The 8075-nt window shown below is 35.4% G+C and overlaps 1 pseudogene; it reads right to left on the bottom strand.

Annotated features, from left to right (window-relative positions):
* Positions 1–6234: 6234 nt before the first annotated feature.
* On the bottom strand, positions 6235–6994 carry LOC144219954 (large ribosomal subunit protein uL30 pseudogene; annotated as a pseudogene).
* Between the last annotated feature and the right edge of the window lie 1081 nt (positions 6995–8075).

The raw sequence follows: 8075 nt of genomic DNA, 5'->3' as shown, positions 1-8075 counted from the left end.
AATTAACGTGTGTGTGTGTACGCATGCACACATATGTGAGTGTCTGAGAGAGGAAAAGAGACAGAGGAATTGTGGATGCTATTTATACTTACCACAGACTTAAGCATCACATTATGTTTGGTGTTATGAGTAATTCAAATGAAGTAAGACCTGAATCCTGTTCAAGCAAAACTTATTATTATTTTGCTTAGAGATACAAAACTTTTCCGACACACACACAATTTGTAATTAGAAGGTAGTATCCAACAGCATGCTATACAAGTGGAAGAACAGTGATGGACAGAGGTCATCAGTACAGACACAGATCACTGCACCCTGGGTTGGTCAAGGTAGGCCACACCTAAGTCCCCATCAATAGAGCTGCTCAAGAGGCTAATGTATTCCTGTGCAAAAGTTAAAACAGAAAATAGCATGCTTATTCTCTACCTACCTTTCCTGACTTCTATCCAAACTATTCTCCCAATATTTTTACCTCTTTGCATTCAAATCCTGTTTTTTGAATTGATAAGTTTAAATTGAAAAGCTTCTAAAATATATTTTTAGGAGAACACTTGCCCAAAGAAAATACGTATGTATAATTAAGTCATACACACACACACACACACACACACACACACACACACACACACACACACACACACACACTTATCAGATCAAAGCAGTTCCACTCTGCGTGGGAGTCGGGGTGGGTACATAAACACCATCTGCTACTCACTCTCCTTATGGGCATCCTGGGAACTTCTTTGGAAAACTAGTGTCCAGCTAAAAAATATTTAAAACCTTGAGAGAGATTGTGCAGATTACTTTTAATAGATATTCTAGTATAATTTGCATCCCAAAGCATGTAAGTTAATAAGGAGAATGAGGTAACAAAGTTTCATAAACTAGCCATAACTCTGTAATTGCAGGGCTAACAATCTCTCTCCCACTTTTATTAATAGAATGTGCTTTATTTGGGGGTACTTTAGCAGAGTGGGGTCAATGGGAGCTGCTCTTTGATACTCCCATGGACTAAATCTGGCATTTTATTGTGTTAAGAATGGGCACAAATGTTCTTATGCTCAGTATGGACATCAGTTTCCAATAGTTTTAGAACTGCTAAAAATGTATTTCTTAGAATGAAGGATATATTAGTTCTTCCTGTACAAAAGTCAAAATGGAAAATCTCATGCTGGACTATATTTTTGCTTTTTTCTTATGCCTGCTCAAGCTGCTGTTCCTCTACATTTTCCTTGCCTCTTCTTTTTCAAATTCTACATTTCCTTCAAATGCCCCTCTACTCAACAACCATACATACCTTTAGTCATCTCAAAATATGTTTCTGAACTATCCTGAGCCAATTACTTTGTTAGTAAACTAGTTGTCTACATATTATATTTGTTCAACCTGCAAGCTTAACGCCAGGAATCTTTTTCTACTTTTCCTATTGTCTATCTTTTAATGCCCTGAATTTTGTTGAATCTGTCAACATTATTGAACGCACAGTTCATTCAGTGTACATGTGTGCAGAGCACTGATTAATTAAACATTTGAACCCTTGATATATATAGTATGGTTTAAGTCACTAATAAGTTTGCCTAGTTAAAGCATCTCTTCTATATTCCATATATTTATAATGAATAAAATTGCTTCAAAGTGTAACATTTCCAGTAGTTTATAACAGTGTCGATTCTTTTTTACTCTTTATCTAAAATGACAGAATCTACATTCAGGAATATCTTCATGAGGCTACACCTGTCAGGTGTGTCTGTAAAATCCAACACCTCCAGACCACAGACATCATACTACTGTGACAAACGAAGCCAGTAGATGGCACTATCACTTAGCAAAAACTAACACTGAATTTTTTTAGGCCTTTGTGCAATAATCAGGCTATCCTTAAAATTTCCGAATAGTATGAGCTGACAAAGACCTTGCTTAGCCACAATCAATCTTTATTCACTGGGAGATTAAATGGTTAGATTTACTTGATTGCATCAAGCTCAGGATAAAACTGACATAATTTTATATTTGTTGAACATTTATACTTTTAGCATATTGCTCCTTTTTGTGTCTGTTATACAAACACATAATTCCAGAAACACATTAAAATTGTTTTTTAAAATTCACATTTGATAATGTAAATTACTACCCTTAAAATAGTTTCCTCATATGAGACATTTGGGGTCTACTGTGAGAAAATTACCGATGCAGACTTAAAGTCACTAGCTAATCTTTGTTTCATGGGAAGAAAGCCATGAGACAAGGTTTGGGAGGAGGTCACTGAGAGCAAGAGAAATACGCAACTTTATGAAAATAGACAAAATGCTCAGTCAAAGTTAGGAACTGATTTGATTTTCACTTTTGATTGTTTATCACTGTAAATAAAATTTAAATCAGCCAGCTAAGCCAAAAAAAATAGTTTTCTCAAATTTAGAAAAAGTAGTCTGTTTTATATAATTATAAATGCTGCATGTTGTTCGGGACCCTTACAAAACACTTGGGTTCTGACATATTTTGCTTGTATTGTGTAAGTTCTCAAGATACACACACACACACACACACACACACACACACACACACACTGCTAACTTTGTTTTGTTCAGATAATAATAATGCACCTCATTTTGTGGTCTATCTTTACTGGCATTGCAATGCTGCTCATGTTATAGTTTATCTTACCTGGTTAAGTAACAGATTTAAGTAGACATGAAATGCTAAAACAACAGAGATTATTTACAATAAGCATTATAGAGGACCTTAGGTATTATTGCAGATTTTGCCTATCAACATTTTTTTAACTCTTGCATATACTACTTAGAATGACTGAAAAGAAAAAATAATGCTACAGTGATATGTTTAGAATTGAACGTAGAGGGACTGGTAAGAAGTAATTTATAGTTTATGGCGGTTGCTGTGGTTTTATTTCACTTGTTCTGTTTTTTCCAAAATTCTTAAGACAAAAGGGAATGTATCGTAGGTAACTGTTCTTATGTTTAATATCTTACCATTTTTAATGGAGCACAAACAAGAATAACACTTGTATGAAAACATGTCATGGAGTAGAAGCAATATATGTAGTATGTATACTTAGAAATATAAATGTGAATATAAAAATGATCTGTTTAGCTCTAATAAATCTAACTAGTGAGTCGGATGCTTAATGGAAATGAATTGAGTAAAGCTCTAAATGTGTCCACTGGAGTAAATCAATGTTCTAAATTCTGTAGAAAGCAACTGGAGTGTGTCACACAAGCATCCAAAGAAAACAGGTGGTGATTTCAGATTTCCCAGGTGAGAATTACAATCAAGTTGCAATTGTGGGTCTCTCCTGTGTAAGAGCAAATACAGATTGTTCTTTATAGTCATGCTCTGCTGGTATTCTGTTTGCCACAGACATTGGCTTTTCAAGCGACATCTCCTTTACAGGCAGATAAATTCATCTTTTTTGCCAAAGACATTCATAATTGTCAGAGCCTTTACTGGATTTTTGTTTTTCCTTTGGGCTGGGGTGAATCAGTTGTTTAACTAAAGAGTGAGAGAATGCTCACACATTTCTCCTTTCTTCCACTAGCTGTAGCTGTCTTTCATGCTTTATGAAATGCCCCCTGCTAATCAAAGCCAAACAGTGCATAATGGACTTTCCTGAAAGCTGAAATGTATTTATCCTAAGTATGAAGCATTTGAGCAGTCTGTGATTTAATCTTCGCTATTTGTTTTCCCTTATTGAGTGATTGACAGGATGAGGCAAGCACAATCCATTTTTCTGATTAATATACTGTCATGCACTTTGATTTCCTCCATATGAAGGTTACAAAGACTAGGTGGTACTACCAAGGAAAAGACAAGTTCTCATAAAGGAAACTGCCAATGCATTCTGTTTTGTGGAAGATAGCTGAGGCTGTAGTTTAATGGAAGAATCAGGGACTTGGGGACCAGAGAAGGCTGGGAATAGGCTTCAGCTAGCCAACGTACATGGTTTAGACAGGTGGCTTAGCATATGGTATCATTCCATGAGGCCTTTACTCACCCATTCATCCTACCATGTTAATATTATTAAATCAATATCAGTTTACTGGCAAATTTACAATTATACTTGGCAGCATTTCTGTTTCTTGTGGAAATAAGATGATATGTATCTTCTAATGAATGAAGGTAGTTTTAGATTCATTGAAATAATGTAATCCTGGGGCATCTGGGTGGTTCAGTTGGTTGAGTGTCCAACTTCAGCTCACATCATGATCTTATGGTTCATGAGTTCAAGCCCCACATTGGGCTTGCAACTGTCAATGTAGAGCCTGCTTCAGATCCTGTTTCCCTCTCTCTCTGCCTCTCCCTCACTTGCACACTCTCTCAAAAATAAATAAACATTAAAAAAAACAAATAAGGTAATCCTTATGAACTTCTGTTTTTTTTTTTTTTTTCTTACCTAAAGGGGTTGTGGTGAGCATTGACTAAAATGGCTTATGTAAAGTGCCTGCTACAAAATGGAGTTCTTTTAACATTAATCATGATCTTGTGTCCTTTTTCACGTGTAATCAATGCAAAGATTGTAAAATAGCAAATCATTATGAGAAGGGATTTTTCTATACTTCCACAAATGAAAACCAAATATTTCACAAGATTAAAGTAAGCTAATATTCAAAATTTCCTTTTGGGTGGGAAAGCTGAAGGGATCCCATTTTAGAAGGGCTCCATCTTCACTGTTTTTCTTTGGCCCCATTTACTCATGTTCCATATTTTGTCTCTGAATAAACCAAAGAAGCTATGTTCCCATTTCAAGGGAGAAACCTGAAAGCTAATCATTCTCTGAGTTTTGTTGTAGGCTCAAAACACCTGATAATACTTAAGAAGAGCCAGATTCGAAACATGTTCCAGAATATTAGCTTCAAATAAACCTCTGCTGATGCTGGCATCAATAGCCTTATCTTAGGTAATCTATGGACTAACACCTATTATTCACCCGACACTCACTTCTGATTAGAGCCTACCATGGATTCCTAAAGAAACATGTATCCTAGGCCCTTTTCCAATAAAAGTCCTTAGCCCCAAGCATTGTTGACACTCATTCTTTCCTTTCCAAGCTTCACAGATATTCCATCAGCTATTCTCTGTCACTCATACCACTCAGTAAACTCTATTTTCACTTTCTCTAACTCAAGTTTGGTTTCTATCCTGCACGAACCTGAGGACTCTCTTGCCTGGTCCCATGGAAACATCTCCTGAATTTTTGGAGTCAGCCTGCCTGCATCGATTTCTCTTCTTAAATAGCTCTTTGATAGCATTTAAAGAAGGGTCTTTTCTTTAATTTTCCAGTTTACTTTCCCTATGGAAGTCAAGTTATGGTTACAGTATTTCCAGAGCATAAGACAATCAGGTAATTATCATTTTATAACTTATTGTGCAGATATCATAAAATGCTATTACTTACTATTTTTGCTACAGGCACATCAACATTGGTAAATTATTCAAGCAATAGACAAAATAGTGTTCATTGGATTCTATTCATTATTCTACTAATGAATTCATATTGACTCTCAATGATCAATTTAATATTCTATAAACCTGTGACATGGTTAAAATGAGAAGAGTGACTTACTTAATGTAGTTTTGATATGAGAATTAATGGCTAGAATGTATCATTCTAAAATTGGAAATATTTTACAGTTCCACTGTGTAACATTGTTAAGGTGGAATGGGTAGACATCACTCTGAGATTTGAATTAAGGCACACTGTATTTTTCATTAATTAGAATACTTGCAATTCATATTCAATAAAATGCCAATGTTTATTTACAACACTGTTCATGTTTTACTTATACTTACATCTCAAAAACAATTAACCCCTACAATAAAGTGAGTAGATCGGGGTGATTTGCAGTTATGCAGGGATAAAATACTCACTTCTATGATAAATGATGTGTTCATCTTATTAAATTTTTTTTTCAATTTGAAAGTAGTCACTTATTAACTGACCAGATTACAAAAAATAATCATAGTAGACACCTTAGTTCATCTTTCTTTTTTTTTTTAATTTTTTAAAAAATGTTTTATTTATTTCTAGGAAAGAGAGAGAAAGAGACAGCATGAGCAGAGGAGGGTCAGAGAGAGAGGGAGTCACAGACTGAAACAGGCTCCAGGCTCTGAGCTGGCAGTCAGCACAGAGCCTGACGCGGGGCTCGAACCCACGAACCGCAAGATCATGACCTAAGCAAAAGTCGGACGCTTAACTGACTAAGCCACCCAGGCGCCCCCTTAGTTCATCTTTCTAATAAGCCTATTGATCTGATCTTCCCTGTTGTCAGTATTTCCACTTTCTACAGAATGGGGGGTCTTTTTCTTCATTCTCCCTCCTGGAGAAGATAACTTGAAGGGCCATAAGAAGTTGTTTGCTTCTTTGAAATATTTTCTAACAGTATAGGTCTTGTGATTCAGATCCTCCATGCAGATGATGCCATATTTACCAAGAGGTCAACCAAATAATGTGTTATCTCTCAGGGCAATTCATTTCTTGTTGACTTTGCCATAACCATACTTGCACATCAATTCATTCACCAACGTCAGGTTTGGGTACTCCCCACACCCCCATGTCTGGTTCCACAGTCCTTAACATGTTAACAGAAGCCTCATTGAGTTTAACAAAGGTGCTATTGAAGATCTGGTGAAGGCAAAGAAGCTGAAACACCTTTTGAAACTTTAGGCTCACACCATTCATACCTTTGAGCTTGTTGACAAAAGCCAGTTTAGGTTCTGCAGGTACCTAGACATTGCCAGTTTTTCTTACCATCAAAGCCATCTGAATCTCAGGTTTGTACATCTGCCTATATTCTAGTAGTAAGGCTTAGGTTTTGTTTTTTTTTTTAAATAAATGAGCTTCCTCCTTGCTATTTGAAGTATCTTTTGGGCAAATTTCTTTCCCAGACACTTGATCTTCAACTCTGAAATTCCTTTGCTTTTTCTTAAGGGTTTTGAGCACAGCAGAAACCTCTTTTTCCTTCTCTTCTGAACCCTCCATAGTTCCAGCCCAAGAGGCCATCTTATTAATTTCAAATGAAATTAATTCTATGTTTAATCCTAAAGAAATGTTCAAAGTTGAGAAATCTATTTTAATATACACGGCTTAGTTCTAACCAATAATTTTAATATTGGTGATAATTATGTAATCAAAAATTATTCTTTGGTCAAATTATATAGTTAGTTACATTAGTAACTTTTTTCTCAATAAGTGTTCCTTCTCAATATTATTTGAAGTGTGTAAAACTTTGAATACAAATACATATTCATTTTTATGTTGACCCTGAGACTATTTTTTCTGTATATAGGAAATGAAAACAAAACCAAAGAAAACAAAAAAGAGCGAGAACAAGAGAAGACAGACACTTGGTAACAGCAGTTATCTTTAAAAATCATACTCTTTTAGGCTGTTCTAACACAGTGGATTTGAGGATGAAAGTTGAATAACTGACCCTGAGACTATTTTTTCTGTAAATAGGAAATGAAAACAAAACAAAAGAGAGAGAGAATAAGAGAAGACAGACACTTGGTAATAGCAGTTATCTTTAAAAATCATACTCTTTTAGACAAGCTGTTCTAAAACAGTGGATTTGAGGATGAAAGTTGAATAACTGTAAGTGAATGAAAATTATATAAGGGCTATAGGAATAGGAAAAGGGGTGGTGATAATAGAAGACAAAAGAAGAAGCCAAACATTTTCTCCAAAAGAAGCACTTGACTAGGAAGGGAGATAAACACAAGCCCAAAGGAATCCTAATTCCTGTTGATGCCAGTTTATATTTTTTCCTCTTCCTGTAACATCTCACATCTCCTATGTTTCCACTCTCTCTCTCTCTATTTCACCTTATTGCCTTAGTCTTCCCTTGTGTTACTTCATTCATGATCTTGCTGGTTCTTCATATTTCTGGTTTGTTCTTTTAATCTCCGGAAAATATTCATAGTGGGTAAATGAAGCTAGAATAGCCTTTTTCTTTTTTTGGTTTATGTTGCTAGAAAGAGGCAAGATATTCTATGGCTGAAAATCTGACGCACGTTATCTAGTAGGATAAATTTTTGAAATGTCAATGGACTTGAGTTTCCTC

Source organism: Crocuta crocuta, unplaced genomic scaffold (assembly GCF_008692635.1).
Source record: "Crocuta crocuta isolate KB4526 unplaced genomic scaffold, BGI_CrCroc_1.0 scaffold189, whole genome shotgun sequence".
NCBI classification, from domain to species: Eukaryota; Metazoa; Chordata; class Mammalia; order Carnivora; family Hyaenidae; genus Crocuta; species Crocuta crocuta.
This window is presented reverse-complemented; position numbering and strand designations above follow the sequence as displayed.